General features: G+C 46.7%; 1 protein-coding gene across 49 annotated transcripts in view; it reads right to left on the bottom strand.

The window, feature by feature from the left end:
• Positions 1–279: 279 nt before the first annotated feature.
• Positions 280–24,286, bottom strand: part of LOC134927837 (uncharacterized) — a 1,188,393-nt gene continuing 1,164,386 nt past the window's right edge. For all 49 annotated transcript variants that reach the window (XM_063922861.1, XM_063922855.1, XM_063922854.1 and 46 more), the window contains one exon: positions 280–521. The gene's annotated coding sequence lies outside the window, so the exon portion shown is untranslated. The remainder of the gene's footprint in view (positions 522–24,286) is intronic.

Here is a 24,286-nt window from a genome sequence, read left to right as displayed (position 1 = left end):
TCTAGTCACGCTGGGAGTGCACAGAGACACTCCCATTCAGAGCGCCTCCGTTCGGGCACGCAACGGAGACACTCTCCCATTCTAGCGAATGGGGAACATCTACGTCACGGGCGCCCGGCCGGAGCCGCTCTCGGCATTAGATGCGCCCAGGAACAGACGGAGCCACAACTAGCGTGGCTCCATCTGTACATTAGCACCCTCCACAGTCAGGTTTTATTAGTTACCATGAACCCTAAATACATCATATCAATAGTTTACAGAAATCACAAAAGACGCTGATAGTTTTGACACTATACATTTCTATTTATTGGGGGAAAACAAAACACTTCCTTTAACAGGCGAAAACAGTTTTTAATAAAAGCAGGCAACACTAAAACATTACTGTGCTTTGGAGATACAACTCCTCCTCCCCTCCCCCCACCCTCCCCCCACTATGGTATACACATCAAAATCCTGTCCCGCTGATCAGAAGTTCACGTTTTACTGTTCTCTTCGGGTAGCCCATAGAAATATGTAAAAATCTGTAAAAAAGACAGAATAGAATTATTTTTTAAGATGGAAACAATGTTTACATCTTTGCAAACAAGACAGAAGGGTTAACAATGGGACAGCAGAACATACATATCCATCTGAATCAGGGGTGGGCAATTATTTCAGCTGGGGGACCACTTAACACTTTCCAGTGAATATTCAAGGGCCACACACTTATAGATACATCTGCAGATCAATTGATCGCAGATATATCTATCTATGGACGGACTGTGCAGTGTGTTGTGCATACAGTGCCCGATCCGTAGTGACGGACGTCAGAATAATCATGACAACAACAATCATCCTCTTTAGAATGTAGGCTTTCACAAGCAGGGACCTCTACCCTCGTGCTTTTTCATCTCCTACTTAACCTTCTTTTCAATACTACCATTGACGGCCCCCAATCCCTCAGTTTTCTGTCGCCCTGATACTTATTTCAGTGTTGTCTGATTATGCAGCTACATTTACATACCCTGTACTTGTCCAATATTGTATTGAATTGTAAGTCACCGTCTTCTTGTTTTAATTATTTATGTACTCTGTAATTGGGCACTGTGTATCCCATGTGGTGTCATATGAATACAGGATGATGATAATAATGAAAACCTTTTTAGAGTTACCAGCTTCAACCCAGACACAATTACTAGCTCCCCACCCTCTACCTTCCTGGACAATATTACCAGCTTCACTCCCTAGACACAATTGTCATTAGAATGGGGTTAAAACAAGCTAGATTTGTAGTATAGTACAGTTAGGTGCTGTTAGATTGGGTATGGGTCATTGGGTCGACAGTCATTAGGTCGACAGATCAAAAGGTCGACATGAGTTTTTTTTTACTTTTTTTGGTGTCGTTTTCTTCGTAAAGTGACTGGGAACCCCAATTAGTGCACCGTGTCCCCTTGCATGGCTCGCCATGCTTCGGGCAAGGTGCCTCGCTCCGCTACTGCTGCGCTTGGCACAGGTTACCATTCCCAATTGTAGTCCATGTGGATCGTAAAGTATGAAAAAGTCCAAAAAATGAAAGAAAAAAAGTGAAAAACTCATGTCGACCTAATGACCATGTCAACCAATAGTGGTCGACCTAATGACTGTCGACCTAATGACCGTATCCCGTTAGATCCGTTTCCTTTAGTGGCCACAGTATTGTGTGGAGAAAAGACAGAACACACAGGTAGCATTTAGTTTTGCCAAGAGGGCAGTGATGGATGCTTTGAACGTTTCATTTAAAATGTAAAAAGGTCTACCTTATGCGATCTTCCTGATTCCAGGTGCCTGCTGCTTCCTGCCCGCGTCCACTCTGGCCCCACCCCCAACACCGCCTAATGTAATGCCAGCTGACGTGACCGCGACTAGGATCTCCTGAGCGGCTTGCAGGTACTACAGCGCAATGATAAGCAGCATGTCATGGTATTATGGTAGACTTATTGTTAGGTCTGTTTCTCCAAAGTCCACAGGATTTACATTGGGTTGCTGAGGATTGGGCACCAAACAGTTAAACATTTGAAATCCCAGGATGCCTCGGTTCAGCCTCCCTATAACCCAGCCTCCTGGCCCAGGGAATACCGTTTGTCACGCAGCCCAAGGCAGGAGCAGGATTAAAGCGAGAAGGAAGACCTATTAAGGGAGGAAAAATACACACACTTACAAACCAGGGTGGGTTCCCTGTGTATACTGTGGACCTCGGAGAAACAGTTAACTATGGCAAGTCTACCTTAACTCTTGTTTTCTCTTCAGGGTCCACAGTAGATCCACAGGATTTACATTGGGATGTCCCAAAGCAGCATTTAAGGGAGTTGACGCTCCTGATTTGGCAGGAGAATCCTACACCCAAATGCAGCATCCTGAGGGGCAAAAGGTATCAAATGGCATAATGTCTGACAAATGTAATGGATGATTATTTGGCTGCCTTACAGAGTTGCTCAGCTTAGGCACCATGGTGGACTGCCATGAAGGTCCGACTGAATGGGTAGAATGGGCAGAGACATTATCCGAGATATGGAGATCAGCTTGAGAGGAGGCTTCTGAGATAGTCATCCGCAGCCATCAAGCCAATGTTTGCTTATTGGCAGCCCATCCTCTCGTGTGAAATCCATATAGGACAAAGTCTGTTCTTCTGATGGCACTGGTACAATGCTTAGTCCAATGATGCATCTCCCATAGAGAGGCCCGGCAATCGAAAGGCCGGAACTACTATTTCTTCATTAAGGAACTTTGAGACCACCTTAGGACGATATTCAAACGTTTTTCGGAGAACCGCTCTGTCTGGGTGGAATACCAGAAATGGAGGGTGGCACGAAAGTTTCCCTAAATCTGATACTCCTCTAGGTGAAGCAATTGCCAGTAGAAAGAGAACTTTAGCTGTCAACCATTTGAGAGCCACACTTTTCAAGGGTTCAAATGGGTCATCTTGAAGAGCCCTAAAGACCAGTCACAGGTCCCAAGGGGCTGTTAAAGGTACAAACAGAGGCAGAATGTGAAGCATTCTATGGAAAAATATGCGAACGTCCTGTAGACTTGCAATTTTCCTTTGGAACCATACAGTCAATGCAGACTACTTTACCTTCAGGGAGGTTAACGGAGGCCTCGGCCCATTCCAGCTTCAAGGAATGCCAAGATTCTTGAAACTCTAAAGGACTTCGGGTCATAGTTTCTGGCAACACACAATTGGAAATAAGCATGCCATATCCGGTAATACATGCGAGCTGTGGATGATTTGCTTGCTTTAAGCATCATTTGAATTACAGCCTGTGAAGGCCTTTTGTTTTTAGGGATAGATGTTGCAAGTGCCACTCCGTCAAAGACAGCCGATCCAGGTGTGCGTATAGACAGGGGCCTTGAATCAGAAGATCTTGTCGTTGAGGCAGTAGGAATGGAGTGTCCACGGATAGCCACTGCAGATCCATTTACCAATTTCGTCTGGGCCACACCGGAGCTATTAATATCACGGCGCCCTCAAATTGCTTGAATTTTCAAAATCACCCCTGGGCAACAGGGAGATTTGTGAGAAGACATGGCAGATGAAATCTGGCAGATTAAATTTCCATGTCATTGACAGAGCATCCACAAAGATTGCTTCAGGATCCCTTGTTCTTGACCCGTAAACTGGTACCTTGATGTTCTGACGCGAAGTCAAAAGGTCCACTTCTGGCAGTCCCCATTTGTTTACTAGAATCTGAAAGAACTCTTGGATGCAAGGCCATTCGCTTGCCTGAATGTCATGCCGGCTGAGGAAGTCTGCTTCCCAATTTAGGAATCAGGGTATGAATACAGTGGACATGGCTGGATGGAGTTCTGCCCACTTTAACGTGCGGCTTACTTCCTTCATTGCCATCCGGTTGCAAGTACCTGATTGAGGTACGCTACTGCAGTGCCACTGTCCGTCTGAATCTGAACTAGTTTGCCGTGAAGCACTTTTGCCTGGGTGAGTGCCATGTAGATGGCCCGAAGTTCCAGGACATTGATTGACCGACAACTTTCTTCTTTGGTCCAACACCCCTGGGAGAGAGTACTGCCCTGTTACGGCTCCCTAGCATTGGAGACTGGCGTCCATTGTCAGAAGCACCCAATCTGAGATCCAAAAGGGTCGAACTTTGTTCAAGTGGGACGTCTGTAACCACCAGGCTAGTGACAGACAAACTTCTTGAAGAATGTCATTGTCGGATTTTTTTTTTAATCATCTGATGCTGTAAATTCCATCTGGAGAGAATCAGATGTTGAAGTGATCTTGAATGGAACTGGGCACATTCTACCATGTTGAATGTCGAAACCATTGAGCCCAATATCCGCATCGCTGCATGGATGGATACTTTCCAATTGTGTAAAACTGTATTGTGGATATTTTGTCCGGAGGTAGAAAGATTTTCTGAAGAATGGAATCCAATACAGCTCCTAAATGCATCATCCGTTGGGACTGGGACTAGGGAGGACTTTGCCCAATTTATGAGACAGCCGTGAGCCTGTAGGCAGGCTATTGTCATTTGTAGATGGCTATGGAGGGTTTCCTGGAATTGTGCCACGATTAGCATATTGTCTAAGTATGGGAAAATCCTTATTCCTTGGCGATGGTGAGCTGCCATTACCATCATAATTTTGGTGAACACCCGTGGAGCTGTAACAAGTCAAAGGGTAGTGTCTGAAACTGAAACTATTGCTGGAGGATTGCGGACCTGAGATAGCACTGATGGGTGAGTGCTATTGGTACATGTAGGTAAGCATCTTGAATGTCCAGGGACAACATGAAATCCCCCGGCTCCATTGCCAGGATAATGGTCGTAAAGTTTCCATATGGAACCGAGGCACCCAAATATATATGTATTCAGAGCTTTGAGATTGAGAATGGGCCGGTGAGACCAATTTGGCTTCTGAATCAGGAACAGGGTAGAATAAAAACCTAGTCCTCGTTGTGCTGAGGGAACTGGTACTATCACTCCAGATAGGAGCAATTTCTGTATTGCCTTTTGTAGAGCCATGGCTTTCGTTGTCACCGACGGCTGGCACAAAAGAACTGTTAAGGGAGGCCCTTCTTGAAGGAGAAGGCGAACCCGTGAGACACCGATTCTTGCACCCAGGTATCTGTGGTGGACTGCTGCCAGACCCGTGCAAATTGAAGAAGTCTGCCTCACACACACTCGTCTTTTGGTTTAGAAGTCAGGCTGACCAAGCCTGTTAGGCTTAGGTCAAACAAATAAAACTGTTAAGACTAAGGAAATTCACTTTCCTTTAGGTCAAATGGAGCGGAAAGCAGGGAATCTAGGTTTTGATGTAGATGTCTAGGGAAACCAAGCTGATTTAGTTTGCTTTAGACATTAGAAAGTTGTCCAATTCTGTTCCAAACAGAATATTTCCCGTAGGGATTCCAATATCTTTTTGGATTCGTATCAGCCTTCTATGAACGTAGACAAACTGCTCTGTGAGCTGCTACTGAGGAAGCTGATGCTTGAGAAGCTAATATACCCATATCTAGGGCTGTTTTTTTCAAATAGGCAGCTGCTTGCTTTATATTAGCTAAATGGGATAAGTGTTCTCGCTCTATGAACTGAAAATTCACTATCCAAAGTTTACGCCCAGCCTTTTACAGCTTTAGCTCCCCCCATTATGTGGCCATAGCTGGTCTTGTACTTGCCCCTGTTAGGAAAATAGGATTTTGGTACTTACCAGGTAAATCCTTTTCTTTGAATCCATAGGGGGCAATGGAGTACTCTTGGGATATGGACGGTTTCCGTAGGAACAGGGCACTGAATATTTAAATTTAGAACACTCCACCCCTCCATATCCCCGAGTACCTCAGTGTTTTTTACTGAGCCAAACAGGAACTATGGAGAGGTTGACAATGGAGTATTACATATAACATAACGGACTACAACGAAGTTGACACATAACGTTACTGACAACTAAACAGTTGACACCATAACCAGCACTTGAGAATTTGAACCAGTCGGTGAGCGTGTGTTACCATAAGATCCCCTGAACTTACCACAAACCAGGTAAAACTGCTCTGGGTGGGCGTCCAGTGCCCCCTATGGATTCAAAGAAAAGGATTTACCTGGTACCAAAATCCTATTTTCTTTTTCATCCACTAGGGGTCACTGGAGTACTCTTGGGACGTACCAAAGCTTCCCCCATGGTTGGGAGAGCTGTTTGGCACCTGTAACACTAGGCGGCCAAAGCTAGATGCTGATGCCGCAAACGTATCAAACTTGTAAAAGCGCACAAACGTGTGCACTGAAGACCATGTAGCCGCACGGCAAAGCTGCGTCGTAGAAGCTCCACGACCAGCTGCCCATGAAGTTCCCACAGAACGTGTGGAATGAGCTGTTACCGATGTAGGCGGCTGTAACCTAGCATGAAGGTAAGCCTGACGAATGGTCAGTTTTATCCATCTGGATAAGGTCTGCTTAGACGCTGGCCAACCCATCTTGGCAGCATCATAGAGAACAAACAACGTATCCGTCTTACGAACTGTAGACGTTCGGGATACATAAACACGTAAAGCGCGTACCACATCCAGAGTTCCCGAATGTGATGTCAACACAGGAACTACTATTGGTTGATTGATGTGAAAAGATGACACTACCTTTGGTAAGAAAGCGGGATTCGTACGAAGTTCCGCTCTGTCATCATGAAACACCAAATACGGTGGCTTGCATGACAAGGCACCCAAATCTGAAACACGCCTTGCAGAAGCTAAGGCTAGAAGAAAATTTGTTTTCCAAGTGAGAAACTTTATATCCACTTGCTGTAAGGGTTTAAAATATGAAGACTGTAAAAAATCTAAAACCAGATTCAAGTCCCATGGCGCTGTAGGTGGAATGAATGGAGGCTGAACTCTGAGGACACCTTGCAGAAAAGTGTGTAAAGACGGCAATAGAGCCAATCTTCTTTAAAAGTAAATTGACAAAGCAGATACCTGCACCTTTAGTGTAGATAAACGCAGTCCTCCATCTAACCCCGTCTGTAGAAATAACAAAAGACGGGATAACTTGAAAGATGATGTCGGAAACTTTCGAGTTTCACACCAACCTATATAGGCACGCCAAATTCTGTAATAATGAGCTGCCGTAACTGGCTTCCTAGCTCGTAGCATGGTTGGTATAACCGATTCTGGAATGCCCTCTTTTCTTAAGAGGGCGGTCTCAACAGCCACCCCGTCAAATGCAGCCGCGCTAAATCGGGGTAAAGAAACGGACCCTGTTGTAACAAGTCCGGACGTAGAGGGAGCGGCCAAGGATAGTCTGCGAGTAGTCCGTGGAGATCCGAGAACCAAGCTCTTCGAGGCCAATGAGGCGCCACTAGTATGACTGTGACTGGCTCTCTTTTGATCCGTTTTAGCACTAGAGGGAGCAGCGGAAACGGTGGAAACAGATACACGAGGCTGTACGGCCACGCTATTGTGAGAGCATCCACCGCCACTGCCTTTGGATCTCTCGTTCTGGACACATACTGGAGTGTTTGGCGATTGTGGCGAGACGCCATCAGGTCCACCTGAGGGTAACCCCACCTCTGAACCAACATGTGAAAACACCTCTGGATTTAATGCCCATTCTCCTGGATGAAAATCCCGAGGGCTGAGATAATCCGCCTCCCAGTTGTCCACTCCCGGAATGAACACCGCCGACAATATCACCTGGTGATATTCTGCCCAATTGAGGATTCGAGCTACTTCCCGCATTGCCATGCGGCTCTTTGTTCCTCCTTGTTTGTTGATGTATGCGACTGCCGTTGCGTTGTTTGACTGCACTTGGACAGTCTGAGATCGAAGCATGTGTACTGCTTGTCGTAGTGCATTGTAAACTGCGCGGAGTTCCAGGACATTTATAGACAGCAATCTTTCGTGATCCGCCCAGAGACCCTGGAGTTGACAATTTTGAACTACAGCTCCCCAACCTCTGAGACTCGCGTCCGTCGTTAGAATTATCCAATTCCATCCGCCGAATAGTTTCCCTGCGGTTAAATTGTGTTCCTTGAGCCACCAGAGTAGAGACACCCTTGCTCTTGGCGACAACCTCACCCTGTGGTGAATTTGCAGATGCGAGCCCGACCACTGTGCGAGCACATCCAGTTGAAAAGGACGTGAGTGAAATCTTCCGAACTGAAGCGCTTCGAAAGCCGCCACCATTGTTCCTAAGAGGCAAATGCCCAAATGTACCGTGGTAGGTAAATTCTTTGATTCACCGTATCGAGAATCATACCTAGGAATTGAAGGCGTTGAGACGGAATGAGATGTGATTTTTTGAAGTTGACAATCCAACCGTGGTGAACTAGTACATTGTACGTTAGCAGCGCATGTTGGAGAAGCATCTGCTGAGACGGGGCTTTGATGAGCAGATCGTCTAAATACGGAACTATCGTCACTCCCAGGGATCTGAGATGAGCTATTATCACAGACATCACTTTGGTGAATACCCAAGGCGCTGACGATAGGCCAAACGGTAGAGCCTGAAACTGGTAATGGTTCTGGCGTATTGCAAACCGCAAGAACCTCTGATGAGGCTGCCAAATCGGAATGTGTAAGTACGCATCCTTGAGATCTAGCGCAATCATGAATTCCTTTAGCTCTAAACCTGCAATCACTGAGCGCAGAGATTCCATCTTGAATCTGTAGTAAGTTACGTACCGAATGAGACCCTTTAAGTTCAAAATTGGCCTGACTGAGCCATCCGGCTTCGGTACCACAAACCGACTGGAATAATAACCCTGACCCTGTTGGTGTACAGGGACCGGAATCAAAACTGCTGAATCCAGTAGGGACTGAATGGCAACTTGCAGAACCGCCCTCTTGTCGTCCGACAGAGGCAGTCCTGTCTTGAAAAACCGCAGTGGCGGAAGACAGTCGAACTCTATTTTGTAACCTTTTAACACTAAATTGCGGATCCACCCATCCGCGGATGTCTGGAACCACGCCAAATGGAACGTCTGAAGGCGTGCTCCCACAATAGAAGAACCGAGATGGGCTGGTAGCCCGTCATGCCACTGGCTTGTCGGTAACCTTAGCGTCCTGACGACTTGTGTTGGTTTGTTGGAAACCACGTCCACGACCACGTCTATCAGGCGTGGCTGTTCCTCTGTCACGTCCGCGAAAGAACTGAGGTCTAAAGGATTTGAACTAAGGTCCAGAGTACCTCCTTCTTGGAACCGGTGGAGGCAATGGTAAGAAAACAGACTTTCCTCCCGTAGCCTCAGAAATCCATGTGTCCAATTCAGGACCAAACAACTTCTTGCCATCGTAAGGTAACGCCTCTATACCTCGTTTGACCTCTGCCTCCGCTTGCCAAGAACGCAGCCAGAGTGCTCGTCGTGCCGTAACTAGCGACGATGAAATACGAGAAGTGAGCTGACAGACGTCAGTAGAAGCTGTACAGAGATACTCCGCAGCCTCACACATTTGATCAGCAAGAAGTATAAGGTGTTTGTCATGGAGGGCAGACTTGAGTTCTGTTATCCATACTATGAGCGCCTTAGTGACCCAGATACCAACCAATCCAGGTCTCAGCAGCACTCCTGCTGCTACATACATGGACTTTAGCATAGTTTCTATTTTGCGATCTGAAGGGTCTTTAAGCGTAGTAGCCGCTGGCACTGGTATGGTTAATTTCTTCGTAAGCTTCGACACTGACGAATCAACTATAGGTGGATTCTCCCATGTACATGTCACCGAGTCTGGAAACGGGTAACTAGACTTAAATCTGCGAGGTATAGAAAACCGTTTATCTGGAATCTGTCGAGTTTCTACTAACATCTTATTAAGAGACTCCGACACAGGAAAACTTATTGGAGTTCTCTGTCATTTAGTAAATACGACCTGATCATTTGTGAGAGGCTCCTCAGTTTCTGTAAACTTCAGAGACTGACGCACCGCTCTGATGAGATTATCAATACCAGAGCTATTAAAATCCTCACTATCTGACTCCACTTCGCCCTCCTCACCCTCATCTTGTGCCGTGAGGTCTGGCATGGAATCGTCAGAATGCAACATAGCCGAAACAGGTAAATCATAAGACACATGAAATTTATCCCGTCTACCCAAAATGGATTTGGGCCTTTCGCAAGGCTGAGACGCCTCCGGTAGTTCTGGCGGTCTCACCCTAGACTCAGATCTTGCCGCTTCCCGCTCTTGACGAGCGGCTGTCAATTCTGATTGCAACCCAGCCAGTACATTGGCTAGCATTTCCCATGGAGGGTCAGGGGAGAAAATTGGCTTTAAAACCGGAGCAGAATTTTTATTCGGAACCGAATCCACAAAACATACTGTACATGTGGTAGATCCATCCGGTAACACACTGCTACAGACTTTGCAATTATGCTTTTTAGTTTTTGCTGGTGCCTTACTCATTATGGCGACAGACAATACGATACACCAAAACAGACACTTGCACGACTCAGTAAAATAGTACTAAGGTGTCTCTCTATATATATATCTGCCCAAGTGCAGTACACGTGGCCAGTACTATGAAATGTGATCCCAAATTCCCACTAACACCCCTGCGCCTCCGGTGGAGTAGAGATGTAGTACTGGAACGTTCTGGAATCACAGCAGGAAGACACAGGATGCATGGTTAACACTGGCTGCCATGCTCACATATATAATCACAGTGCAGGTTAAAGTGCCATTTATATGAAATCCTGTGTAAATCACCCTGCAGCCTAGCATACTGCTGTTGCTGCAGGTTTACCCTCTCATGCCGCTGTATTGCCCCCTCTGTGTAATTAACCCTGCTGTTAAATAATAACCGTGCTGTAAGGCCCCCCCTCCCCCTTGCATGCTCCGTTTCGGAAGCAGAGCGGGCGGGCAGCGCAGCGTGTGGGCCGCCAGCGGGAGCCGGGTAGCGGAACGCGCAGGGACTGAGAGCGGGGAGCGCGTCTTGAAGCGCTGTGAGCAGCGGTGGGGCCCGGAGCAGCGGCGGCGGGCGTCTGCAGAGGGATCCCGGCATCAGTAACAATGTCCCCACACAGCGGGGCGGCAGCGGTAGCTGACCGCCCCGTTCACATACCTTGACTCCTGCTGCTTGTGATGAGGCTCCGACGGGGCTTCTCTGCAAGCGCCGGCCAGCCTGTGCAGGAGATCTGTGTGGCTGTGAGGGAGCTCATTCAGTGAGGACCGACACGCCACTGCTGCTATTAGCAGCTTGCACTATCCCTGACCCTGCCTTTTGGAAGGGGGAAAGGGATGTGTATGAAAAAAGAAAAGCTTAAAACAAAAATTATTCAAAAGAATCGTGGACCCAGCCACAACGACCTGTTGCTACTTTGAGCACAGAAAAAACACTGAGGTACTTGGGGATATGGAGGGGTGGAGTGTTCTAAATTTAAATATTCAGTGCCCTGTTCCTACGGAAACCGTCCATATCCCAAGAGTACTCCAGTGACCCCTAGTGGATGAAAAGGTTACAATACATGACTCTATAACCTGTACCTGACATTGCCTATAATATAGGCTTAACAGCCTATTAATATAACCCATGCAGCATAATATACCCCATGCAGCACACTATACCCCATGCAGCACACTATACCCCATGCAGCACACTATACCCCATGCAGCACACTATACCCCATGCAGCACACTATACCCCATGCAGCACACTATACCCCATGCTGCACACTATACCCCATGCAGCATAGTATTATGTAATATGGCAGGCAGCCATGCAGCGATGCTTGAGAAGCTAATATACCCATATCTAGGGCTGTTTTTTCATATAGGCAGCTGCTTGCTTTATATTAGCTAAATGGGATAATTGTTCTCGCTCTATGAACTGAAAATTCACTATCCAAAGTTTACGCCCAGCCTTTTACAGCTTTAGCTCCCCCCATTATGTGGCCATAGCTGGTCTTGTACTTGCCCGTTAGGAAAAACACAGCCTTAAGATAGTTATCAATTTTCTGTCTGTTGCATTATTCAATGATGTTGAATGCAGAGGTAATGTAGATTAGAGTACCAGTCTAACTACGTGAGCATCTACCTTGGGAGATACTTCCTTTTTACACAGTCCACAGGCGGTAGAAAATCGTAAGAGGCCATTTTTTTTTGGTAACAGACTTTTTACTGGGTGTTTCCCATGCCTCTTGTATAATTTCTGTCAACTGATCTGAGTTTAGAAAATCAGCTTTTACGGTTTTTGAACATTTAAAGATTGAAGCCTTAGACCTTAGTATAGGATCTTCTATATATTCCATTGACAATATGGATTTCACTGCACGAATTAACTCAGGTATATCCACAGAGTTACGGTGTTCCCTCTTCTCTTGAGGTAGACTCAGAGAGCGGATTCAGCTTCATCCTCTGAAGTATCCTCGGAGTCTGAAAACTGAAGATTGCGAGGGTGGCGCCCCATGTTTATCAGTTTTCAACTCCCTGGGCCTGTCTGCCTGTAACAATTGCTGAAAGGCAGCAGAGGTCTGGGCCAAATCCTGGACTGAGTGTGAGAGCACATTCATCCATGGGGGTTGTTGCATAAATGTAGAAGGGTTTTGTGGGCACGCTATAACCAGAGATAAAGTTGAATTAGGCAAGCGTCCGCTATATTCGATAAAACCTCTGCAAAAGATGCCCAAGGGGGTTCTTGTGCTTGTACAGATTCCTGGCCTAAGACCAGTTGGTCAACATGTTAGAGGTTTTTTGGGAACCTATAACAGTTTGCACACAACCCATCCTGCACAAAATCCTGAGGGTTCAACTCTACTTTACATGATAATAATGTAGGTGCTGCATTGTTACCCTTGCCTCGTGAGGACATAGCAACAATATTATTTACACAACCGTGTAGCAATTTGCAGCATTGTGACAGCCTTCACTTATGTACAGTATAATTAAAGTGAAGTACAATCAGAGCCTACCCTGTATGCACCAGCATTGAGGGTATGAAAAATGAAAGAAATAGAGAAGCTTAAAGAAGAGAGTTTAAAGTCAGACAGCAGAACTAGCAAACAGTCACATACAATGCATGAATATACATATGCAAATGGACACTTATTCAATTACACAATACCCTAAGGTATTGTAGGTAGGAAACCAGTACTTTGTATCTCGCTCCCTGGAGCTAGGTAATAAAGAGACTAGCGTATATAGATACACAACGAATACAGCAACATATATGTACACGGACGCTCATTTGCATTAGCCACTTACTCATCTACGCAATACCACAGAGGTACAGTAGGTAGGTAATCAGTGCTGTATCACCTGCCTCTGGAGAGCCAGATACAGAGAAACTAGAACCCAGCTTACTTTGTCTGATACTGATAGCAGTTTTCTTGCTGCAATATCGAACTCTCTAGTGAACGCAGCCGCACAGCAATTCTGACGTACCAGTGTACTAAGTCTCATTGCGTCTCAGATGGATCGGGTAAATGCAGTTCACGGAGGGAAACGCAGAGGAGACTGGCCATGAACTGGGGGAGGGGCGACCGGGGCAGGGCTTTACTCCCCACTGCTGCCATCCACCCCAGGGTTCTGCCGCCTCAATACCCAGAGCCTATGTTCCCTGAGGTCTATCGCTGGTGCACAGGAGGTTGACAATCGCGCCATCGACTGTCCGGTAGTCTCCAATCCGAGACAGTAAGACTGTGTTAAATGCATCTTAAACCGCTAAACTGGTAAGACGCCTTACCTTCTCCCTGTGCTCCGGTCGCAGCCTGGGATCGCCAGCAAGAACCTGCTAGTACGCCCAGCTGGCACCCGCCGCAACACCAGCATCTTCATGAAGGTTACTGTTGTTGCGACACCGGCAGGGAGATGCTGGTGCAACTTTTACAGATGTGTTTAGGACACAAAAAAGCTGCTCTAAAAAAATATATAGACGTTATGGTAAGAACTTACAGTTGACAACGTGATTTCTCCTATGTCCACAGGTATCCACAGGATAACATTAGGATATGCCGGAGCGACAGCGGAAATGGCACCAAACGGTCACGAGCTTTCTGGCCCCCCAGGATGCATCGGGGCTTCTCCATATAATCACACCCACTGACTCAGTCAAATCAGTTATTTCCACAGCAATTTAGGCAGGAGCATCAGGTAGAAACCTATTTAGTCGATAAGAACACACATACACACCCTTCCGTGCAAAAGGGAAGAGGTTTAGTGATTGTAAAGATCCTCAAATCAGGTGCATCCGTCAGGGTGGGACCCTAGTGGATACCTGTGGACATAGGAGAAATCAAGTTATCAACGGTAAGTTCTTACCATAACATCTATTTCTCCGGCTGGGTCCACAGATTATCCACAGGATTAGACAGGAGAACCTTTCGCCCGAATTCAGCGTCATGAGAGGCAAAAGTATCCATGGCATAATGTCTAATGAAAGTGTTAATGGAAGACCATGTGGCTGCCTTACAAATCTGCTGAAGCACCATGTTGTGCTGCCCATGAAGGACCTACCTTACGTGTAGAGTGAGCAGAGACATTAGCCGGAGTAGGGAGATCAGCACGAGAATAAGCTTCTGAAATTACCATTCGGAGCCATCTTGCCAGCGTCTGTTTACTAGCAGGCCATCCTCTTCTATGAAATCCGTAGAGGATGAAGAGAGAAAATCTGTTTTTCTGATGGCACTAGTATGATCTATGTAGATTCTTAACGTCCGGACCACGTCCAGCAAAGCTTCTCCCGCAGAAAGTCCAGATACCTGAAAAGCTGGGACTACAATCTCCTATTTAAGGTGAAACTTTGAAACCACCTTCGGAAGATAACCAGATCTAGTTCTGAGAACTGCCTTATCTGGAAAAAATATTAGAAAAGGAGGAGACTTACACAACCGTGCTCCTAAATCCGACACTCTTCTAGCGGACGCCATTGCCAGTAGAAGGAGCACTTTAGCCGTCAACCATTTAAGATTTGCTCTCTTTAGTGGTTCAAACGGAGGTCCCTGAAGGATTTTAAGAACTAGATTCAAATCCCAGGGAGCTGCAGGAGGAACAAACGGAGATTGAATGTGTAAAAGTCCCTGAAAGAAAGTACGCACATCCTGTAAGTCAGCAATCTTTCTCTGAAACCATACAGTTAATGCTGATACTTGAACTCTCAAGGAAGCTACTTTCAACCCCTTATCCAATCCTGCTTGAAGGAAATCCAAAATCCTGGATGCTTTAAAAGATCTTGGATTCAAACTTTTTTTCACTACACCAATGAATATAGGCTTGCCATATTCGATGATAAATACAAGCTGAAGAAGGCTTTATTGCTCTAAACATAGTCTGAATTACTGGTTTTGAAAATCCTCTAGCTTCTAGGATAGAGGTCTCAATAGCCACGCTGTCAAAGACAGACAATCCAGATGGCTGTGATAACAAGGACCCTGCATTAGTAGATCTGGACGTTGAGGGAGCAGTATTGGAGCTTCCACAGACATACTTAGTAGATCTGTGTACCAATGCCTTCTGGGCCAAGGTGGTGCTATTAGAATTATGGCTCCCTTTGCTTGCTTTATTTTTCTCACTTCCCTGGGTAACAGGGAGATTGGAGGAAACAGATATAGTGCGTCTACAAGGATCACTCCAGGATCCTTTGTTCTTGATCCGTATAATAGAACTTTGTTGTTCAGACGAGATACCATGAGATCTCTCTCTGGTAGACCCCATCTGTTTACTATGGTCTGAAACATTTCTGGATGTACTGCCCATTCGGTTTCCTGAATGGTGTGTCGACTGAGAAAAACTGCTTCCCAGTTCAGTACTCCTGGAACAAACACTGCTAACAATGCTGGAAGATGGAGCTCTGCCCACCTTAGTAAGTGAGTTACTTTCTCCACCAGTCTTTTGTTGTGAGTTCCCCCCTGATGTTTGAGGTACGCTACTGCTGTTGCATTGTCTGAGCGGATTTGGACTGGACTTCCTAGCAAACTGTCCTTTGCCTGAACTAGAGTCACATATATATGGCCCTTATTTCCAACAGATTTATTGGCAGGCGACTTTCCTTTATGGTCCGTTTTCCCTGGAACCAAAGGCTTTCGAGCACCGCTCCCCAGCACTGAAGACTGGCATCTGTTGTCAGGACTTGCCATTCCTTTATCCAAAAGGGTCTCCCCTTGTTTACCTGGTTCGTCTGTAGCCACCAAGCTAGAGACCTTTTTACGTTTACCGGGAGAATGTGTGTTTTTTTTTTTAGTTTTTATTATTGTCTGATAATTTCTGTTACATTTGGTCAGAATAAGGTGATAGAGGTCTGGAGTGGAATTGTGCATATTCCACCATGTCGAAGGTTGACACCATCAGACCCAACAGTCGCACTGCTGCATGGACTGACATTGTCTGACTGTGCAATGACTCGAGACATTACCTGCACCTTGGATATCTTTCTCTGGTAAGAAAATTCTCTGTAGACCCGAGTCCAATAAGGCCCCCAAATGAGCCATCCGTTGTGACTGATTCAGAGACGACCTTTCCCAGTTTATGAGCCACCCGTGTCTTTGTAGACAAACTATTGTCTGTTGAAGATGGCTCAAAAGTAATTCCTGCGATTGTGCTAGGATAAAAAGATCGGCAAGGTATGGAAAAATTCTTATCCCTTGCTTGCGGAGATAAGCTGCCATAATAACCATAATTTTGGTAAACACCCTGGGTACTGTTGCTTGCCCAAAGGGCAAAGCTTGGAACTGAAAATGTTGCTGGAGGATAGCAAACCTGAAGTAACATTGATGAGACCGCGCTATGGGCACATATAGGTAAGCATCCTGTATATTTAGAGATACCATGTAATCTCCCGGTTCCATGGCCAAAACTATGGAGCGTAACGTCTCCATGTGGAACCCTGGAACCCAAATGTATGTGTGTAACATTCTGAGATTGAGGATTGGTCAGAACGACCCATTTGGTTTCTGAATCAAGAAAAGATCGGAGTAAAAACCCTGTCCCCATTGTGTCGGGGTACTGGGACAATTACACCAGACTGAAGCAATTTGTGATCTGCTTCTTGCAAGGCCCTGGCTTTCGATTCTATTCGAGAAGTGCTGGTGCAAAAAAACTTCTGAGGAGGATGCCTCCTGAAGGGGAAACCATAAACCGAGAGATACCACCTTCTGCACCCAAGCATTTGTCGTCGACTGCTGCCATATGAGTGCAAATTGAAAGAGTCGGCCCCCAACCCTGGAATCCTCCAGGCGGAGGCCCGTACCCTCAGACTGATGGCTTCTGTTCTGGCTTGGAAGCTAGCATTCTACTAGCCCATTGCCTGGCTGATTTTTTGAACTGGGGTTGTTTAGACTCCTCTTTCGCTTTGCCTTGCCATTGGAATGGACAAAATTTTGCACCCCTAGTCTTAGGGTTATAACTAGCCGGAAATCTGACTTTTGGATTCAGCTTCCGATTTTAGAATATCTGTCAATTGTTTTCCAAACAAAATATCACCAGTGAAAGGCAACGCTTCAAAAGCTTTCTTGGATTCTGCATCAGCTTTCCAGGTGCGTAGCCAAACTGCTCTACGAGCGGCTACTGTCAAGGCTGATGCTTTAGGAGCATCCGTACCCATATCAATTGCTGCTTCTTCAAATATTGCGCAGCTTGTCTTATACGGCCTAGATAAGACTCCTGCTCCCTGGTAGGAGGGGAGAGGCCATTCTCTAGTTTCTCCCCCATTCTACCATTGCCCTTGCCATCCAGGCTAAAGCCATAGCATGCCTTGTCACTGCCCCTGAGACTGAAAAATAGGATTTTAATATCTACCGGTAAATCCTTTTCTCCTAGTCCGTACAGGATGCTGGGGACTTCAAAAGGCCCATGGGGTATAGACGGGCTCCGCAGGAGACATGGGCACACTAAAAAAGACTGACTGGGTGGGAACTGGCTCCTCCCTCTATGCACCTCCTCCAGACCTCAGTTATAGGAACTGTGCCCAGGAGAGACGGACATTTCGAGGAAAGGATTTTTGTTAAACTAAGGGCGAGAGACATACCAGCTTACACCACAAACACACCGTACAACTGGATTAGCAGGAATACCAGATAACGGTATGAACATAACCGATACACAACCTTTGTGCAACCGAAAACAACAAGTACCAATACAACTGCAAGAAACAGTCCGCAATGGGATGGGCGCCCAGCATCCTCTACGGACTAGGAGAAAAGGATTTACCAGTAGGTATTAAAATCCTATTTTCTCTTACGTCCTAGAGGATGCTGGGGACTCCAAAAGGACCATGGGGTCTATACCAAAGCTCTAGACTGGGCGGGAGAGTGCGGACGACTCTGCAGCACCGATTGAGCAAACATGAGGTCCTCCTCAGCCAGGGTATCAAACTTATAGAACTTAGCAAAAGTGTTTGAACCCGACCACGTAGCTGCTCGGCAAAGTTGAAGTGCCGAGACCCCTCGGGCAGCCGCCCAAGACGAGCCCACCTTCCTGGTAGAATGGGCCTTTACTGACTTCGGCAACGGCAACCCAGCCGAAGAATGAGCGTGCTGAATCGTATTACAAATCCAGCTTGCAATAGTCTGCTTGGAAGCAGGATTTCCAATCTTGTTGGAAGCATACAGGACAAACAGTGCTTCCGTTTTCCTAACAAGAGCTGTCCTGCTGACAGAAATTTTCAAAGCTCTTACGACATCCAGAGATTTTGGGACTGCCACAGCCTCCGTAGTCACAGGTACCACAATAGGTTGATTTATGTGTAACGAAGAAACCACCTTCGGCAGAAAGTTTTGACGAGTCCTCAATTCCGCTCTATCCACATGAAAAATCAAATATGGGCTTTTGTGAGACAAAGCCGCTAATTCTGACACTCGTCTGGCAGACGCCAAAGCCAAAAGCATGACCACTTTCCAAGTGAGAAACTTTAACTCAACCTTTCGCAAAGGTTCAAACAAGTGAGACATAAGAAACTAACACCACTTCAAGATCCCATGGTGCCACAAACGGAGGATGGATATGCAACACTCCCTTCACGAAAGTCTGAACCTCAGGAAGGACGGCCAATTCTTTTTGAAAGAAAATAGATAAAGCCGAAATTTGCACTTTGATGGAACCCAATTTTAGGACTGCATCTACACCTGCCTGCAAAAATAAGAATTTACTTACCGATAATTCTATTTCTCGGAGTCCGTAGTGGATGCTGGGGTTCCTGAAAGGACCATGGGGAATAGCGGCTCCGCAGGAGACAGGGCACAAAAAAGTAAAGCTTTTACCAGATCAGGTGGTGTGCACTGGCTCCTCCCCCTATGACCCTCCTCCAGACTCCAGTTAGGTACTGTGCCCGGACGAGCGTACACAATAAGGGAGGCAATTTGAATCCCGGGTAAGACTCATACCAGCCACACCAATCACACCGTACAACTTGTGATCTAAACCCAGTTAACAGTATGATAACAGAAAGAGCCTCTTAAAGATGGCTCCTTAACAATATAACCCGAATTTGTTAACAATAACTATGTACAGTATTGCAGATAATCCGCACTTGGGATGGGCGCCCAGCATCCACTACGGACTCCGAGAAATAGAATTATCGGTAAGTAAATTCTTATTTTCTCTATCGTCCTAAGTGGATGCTGGGGTTCCTGAAAGGACCATGGGGATTATACCAAAGCTCCCAAACGGGCGGGAGAGTGCGGATGACTCTGCAGCACCGAATGAGAGAATTCCAAGTCCTCTTTTGCCAGGGTATCAAATTTGTAGAATTTTACAAACGTGTTTTCCCCCGACCACGTAGCTGCTCGGCAGAATTGTAATGCCGAGACCCCTCGGGCAGCCGCCCAAGATGAGCCCACCTTCCTTGTGGAATGGGCCTTAACAGATTTAGGCTGTGGCAGGCCTGCCACAGAATGAGCAAGTTGAATTGTGTTACAAATCCAACGAGCAATCGTCTGCTTAGAAGCAGGGGCACCCAACTTGTTGGGTGCATATAGTATCAACAGCGAGTCAGATTTTCTGACTTCAGCCGTGCTTGAAATGTATATTTTTAAGGCTCTGACAACGTCCAACAACTTGGAGTCCTCCAAGTCGCCAGTGGCCGCAGGCACCACAATAGGTTGGTTCAGGTGAAACGCTGATACCACCTTAGGGAGAAAATGCGGACGAGTCCTCAGTTCTGCCCTATCCGAATGGAAGATTAGATAAGGGCTTTTATAAGATAAAGCCGCCAATTCAGATACTCTCCTGGCGGAAGCCAGGGCCAGTAACATAGTCACTTTCCATGTGAGATATTTAAAATCCACCTTTTTCAATGGTTCAAACCAATGGGATTTGAGGAAATCTAAAACGACATTTAGATCCCACGGTGCCACCGGAGGCACCACAGGAGGCTGTATATGCAGTACTCCTTTAACAAAAGTCTGTACCTCAGGAACTGAGGCCAATTCTTTTTGGAAGAATATTGACAGGGCCGAAATTTGAACCTTAATAGATCTCAATTTGAGACCCATAGACAATCCTGATTGTAGGAAATGTAGGAAACGACCCAGTTGAAATTCCTCCGTCGGAACACTCCGATCCTCGCACCACGCGACATATTTTCGCCAAATGCGGTGATAATGTTTCGCGGTGACTTCCTTCCTTGCCTTAATCAAGGTAGGAATGACTTCTTCTGGAATGCCTTTCCCTTTTAGGATCTGGCGTTCAACCGCCATGCCGTCAAACGCAGCCGCGGTAAGTCTTGAAAGAGACAGGGACCCTGTTGTAGCAGGTCCCTTCTCAGAAGTAGAGGGCACGGGTCGTCCGTGACCAACTCTTGAAGTTCCGGGTACCAAGTCCTTCTTGGCTAATCCGGAGCCACTAGTATTGTTCTTACTCCTCCTCACCGTATAATCTTCAATACCTTTGGTATGAGAGGCAGAGGAGGAAACACATATACTGATTTGTACACCCAAGGTGTTACCAGTGCGTCCACAGCTATTGCCTGTGGATCTCTTGACCTGGCGCAATACTTGTCCTTGAGGCGAGACGCCATCATGTCTACCATTGGTCTTTCCCAACAGTTTATTAGCATGTGGAAGACTTCTGGATGAAGACCCCCCTCTCCCGGGTGAATATCGTGTCTGCTGAGGAAGTCTGCTTCCCAGTTGTCCACGCCCGGGAAGAACACTGCTGACAGTGCTATTACGTGATTCTCCGCCCAGCGAAGAATGTTGGCAGCTTCTGCCATTGCACTCCTGCTTCTTGTGCCGCCCTGTCTGTTTACATGGGCGACCGCCGTGATGTTGTCCGACTGAATCAACACCGGTTTTCCTTGCAGGAGTGGTTCCGCCTGGCTTAGAGCATTTTAGATTGCTCTTAGTACCAGAATGTTTATGTGAAGAGACTTTTCCAGGTTCGTCCATACCCCCTGGAAGTTTCTTCCTTGTGTGACTGCTCCCCAACCTCTCAGGCTGGCGTCCTTGGTCACCAGGATCAAATCCTGTATGCCGAATCTGCGGCCCTCCAATAGATGAGCCTTTTGCAACCACCACAGAAGATATACCCTTGTCCTTGGCGACAGGGTTATTCGCAGGTGCATCTGAGGATGCGACCCTGACCATTTGTCCAACAGATCCCTTTGGAAAATTCTTGCATGGAATCTGCCGAATGGAATTGCTTCGTAAAAAACCACCATTTTTCCCAGGACTCTTGTGTACAGACACCTTTCCTGGTTTTAGGAGGTTCCTGACAGGTCGGATAACTCCTTGGCTTTTTCCTCGGGAAGAAAAACCTTTTTCTGAACCGTGTCCAGAATCATCCCTAGGAACAGCAGACGTATCGTCGGAAAACAGCTGCGATTCTTGGAATATTTAGAATCCAGTCGTGCCGTCGAAGAACTACTTTAGATAGTGCTCTTCCGACCTCCAACTGTTCTCTGGAACTTGCCCTTTTTAGGTCGTGCAAGTAAGGGATAATTTAGATGCCTTTTTTCTTTGAAGAAACATCTTTTCGGCCATTACCTTGGTAAAAAGGCCCGGGGTGCCGTGGATAATTCAAACGGCATCGTCTGAAACTGATATTGACAGTTCTGTACCACGAACCAGAGGTACCCTTGATGAGAAGGACAAAATTTGGACATGGAGGTAATCCTTGATGTCCAGGGACACCATATAGTCCCCTTTTTTCCGGTTCGCTATCACTGCTCTGAGTGACTTTATCTCGATTTGAACCTTTTATGTAAGTGTTCAAAACATTTTAGATTTAGACTATGTGTCACCAAGCCGTCTGGCTTCAGTACCACAATATAGTGTGGAAAAATAATACCCTTTTCCTTGTCGTAGGAGGGGTACTTTGATTATCACCTGCTGGATATACAGCTTGTGAATTGTTTCCAATGCTGCCTCCCTGTCGGAGGGAGCCGTTGGTAAAGCAGACTTCAGGAACCTGCGAGGAGAAGATGTCTCGACTCTCCAATCTTTACCCCTGGGATAATACTCGTACGATCTAGGGGTCAACTTGCGAGTGATCCCACTGCGCCCTGAGACTCTTGAGACTACCCCCCCACCTTGAGTCCGCTTGCACGGCCCCAGCGTCATGCTGAGGACTTGGCAGACGCGGTGGAGGGCTTCTTTTCCTGGGAAAGGGCTGCCTGCTGCAGTCTACTTCCCTTACCTCTATGTCTGGGCAGATATGACTGGCCTTTTGCCTGCATGCCCTCATGGGAAAGGAAAGATTGAGGCTGAAAAGACGGTGTCTTTTTTAGCTGAGATGTAACTTGGGGTAAAAAAGGTTGGATTTCCCAGCTGTTGCTGTGGTCCCCAGGTCCGATGGACCGACCCCCAAATAACTCCTTCCCTTTATACAGCAATACTTCCATCTGCCGTATGGGATCTGTATCACCTGACCACTGTCGTGTCCCTGACATCTTCTGGGAGATATGGACAACGCACTTATCTTGATGCCAGAGAGCAAATATCCCTCTGTGCATCTCACATACATATATATAGAATGCATCCTATTAAATGCTCTACATGAATAAAATATTTTCAGTCAGGGAATCCGACCAAGCCAACCCAGCACTGCATCTCCAGGCTGATGGCGATCGCTGGTCGCAGTATAACCACCGTATGTGTGTATATACTTTTTAGGATATTTTTCCAGCTTCCTATCAGCTGGCTCCTTGAGGGCGGCCGTATCTGGAGACGGTAACGCCACTTGATAAGCGTGTGAGCGCCTTATCACCCTAAGGGGTGTTTCCCAACGTACCCTAATTTCTGGCGGGAAAGGGTATAACGCCAATATTTGCTATCGGGGTAACCCTACGCATCATCACACACTTCATTTTATTTTATCTGATTCAGGAAAAACTACAGGTAGTTTTTTCACTCCCACATAATACCCTTTCTTGTGGTACTTGTAGTATCAGAAACACGTAACACCTCCTTCATTGCCCTTAACGTGTGGCCCTAATGAGAAATACGTTTGTTTATTCACCGTCGACACTGTATTCAGTGTCCGTGTCTGTGTCTGTGTCGACCGACTGAGGTAAATGGGCGTTTTTTAAAAACCCTGACGGTGTTTCTGAGACGCCTGGACCGGTCCTAATAGATTGTCGGCCGTCTCATGTCGTCAACCGACCTTGCAGCGTGTTGACATTCTCACGTAATTCTCTAAATAAGCCATCCATTCCGGTGTCGACTCCCTAGAGAGTGACATCACCATTACAGGCAATTTCTCCGCCTCCTCACCAACATCGTCCTCATACCTGTCGACACACACGTACCGACACACAGCACACACACCGGGAATGCTCTGACAGAGGACAGGACCCACTAGCCCTTTGGGGAGACAGAGGGAGAGTCTGCCAGCACACACCAAAAACGCTATAATTATATAGGGACAACCTTATATAAGTGTTTCTCCCTTATAGCATCTTTTATATATATACAATATCGCCAAAATCAGTGCCCCCCCTCTCTGTTTTAACCCTGTTTCTGTAGTGCAGTGCAGGGGAGAGCCTGGGAGCCTTCTCTCCAGCTTTTCTGCGAGAGAAAATGGCGCTGTGTGCTGAGGAGATAGGCCCCGCCCCTTTTACGGCGGGCTCGTCTCCCGCTATTTTTGAAGTTAGGCAGGGGTTAAATATCTCCATATAGCCTCTGTGGGCTATATGTGAGGTATTTTTTGCCTCTAATAAGGTTTTTATTTGCCTCTCAGAGCGCCCCCCCCAGCGCTCTGCACCCTCAGTGACTGTTGTGTGAAGTGTGCTGAGAGGAAAATGGCGCACAGCTGCAGTGCTGTGCGCTACCTTTATGAAGACTCAGGAGTCTTCAGCCGCCGATTTTGGACCTCTTCTCTCTTCAGCGTCTGCAAGGGGGCCGGCGGCGCGGCTCCGGTGACCATCCAGGCTGTACCTGTGATCGTCCCTCTGGAGCTAGTGTC

The sequence above is a fragment of the Pseudophryne corroboree genome, chromosome 5, assembly GCF_028390025.1.
Source record: "Pseudophryne corroboree isolate aPseCor3 chromosome 5, aPseCor3.hap2, whole genome shotgun sequence".
Classification (NCBI taxonomy): Eukaryota; Metazoa; Chordata; class Amphibia; order Anura; family Myobatrachidae; genus Pseudophryne; species Pseudophryne corroboree.
Note: the sequence above shows the minus strand (reverse complement) of the source record. Positions and strands in the feature narration are given on the sequence as shown.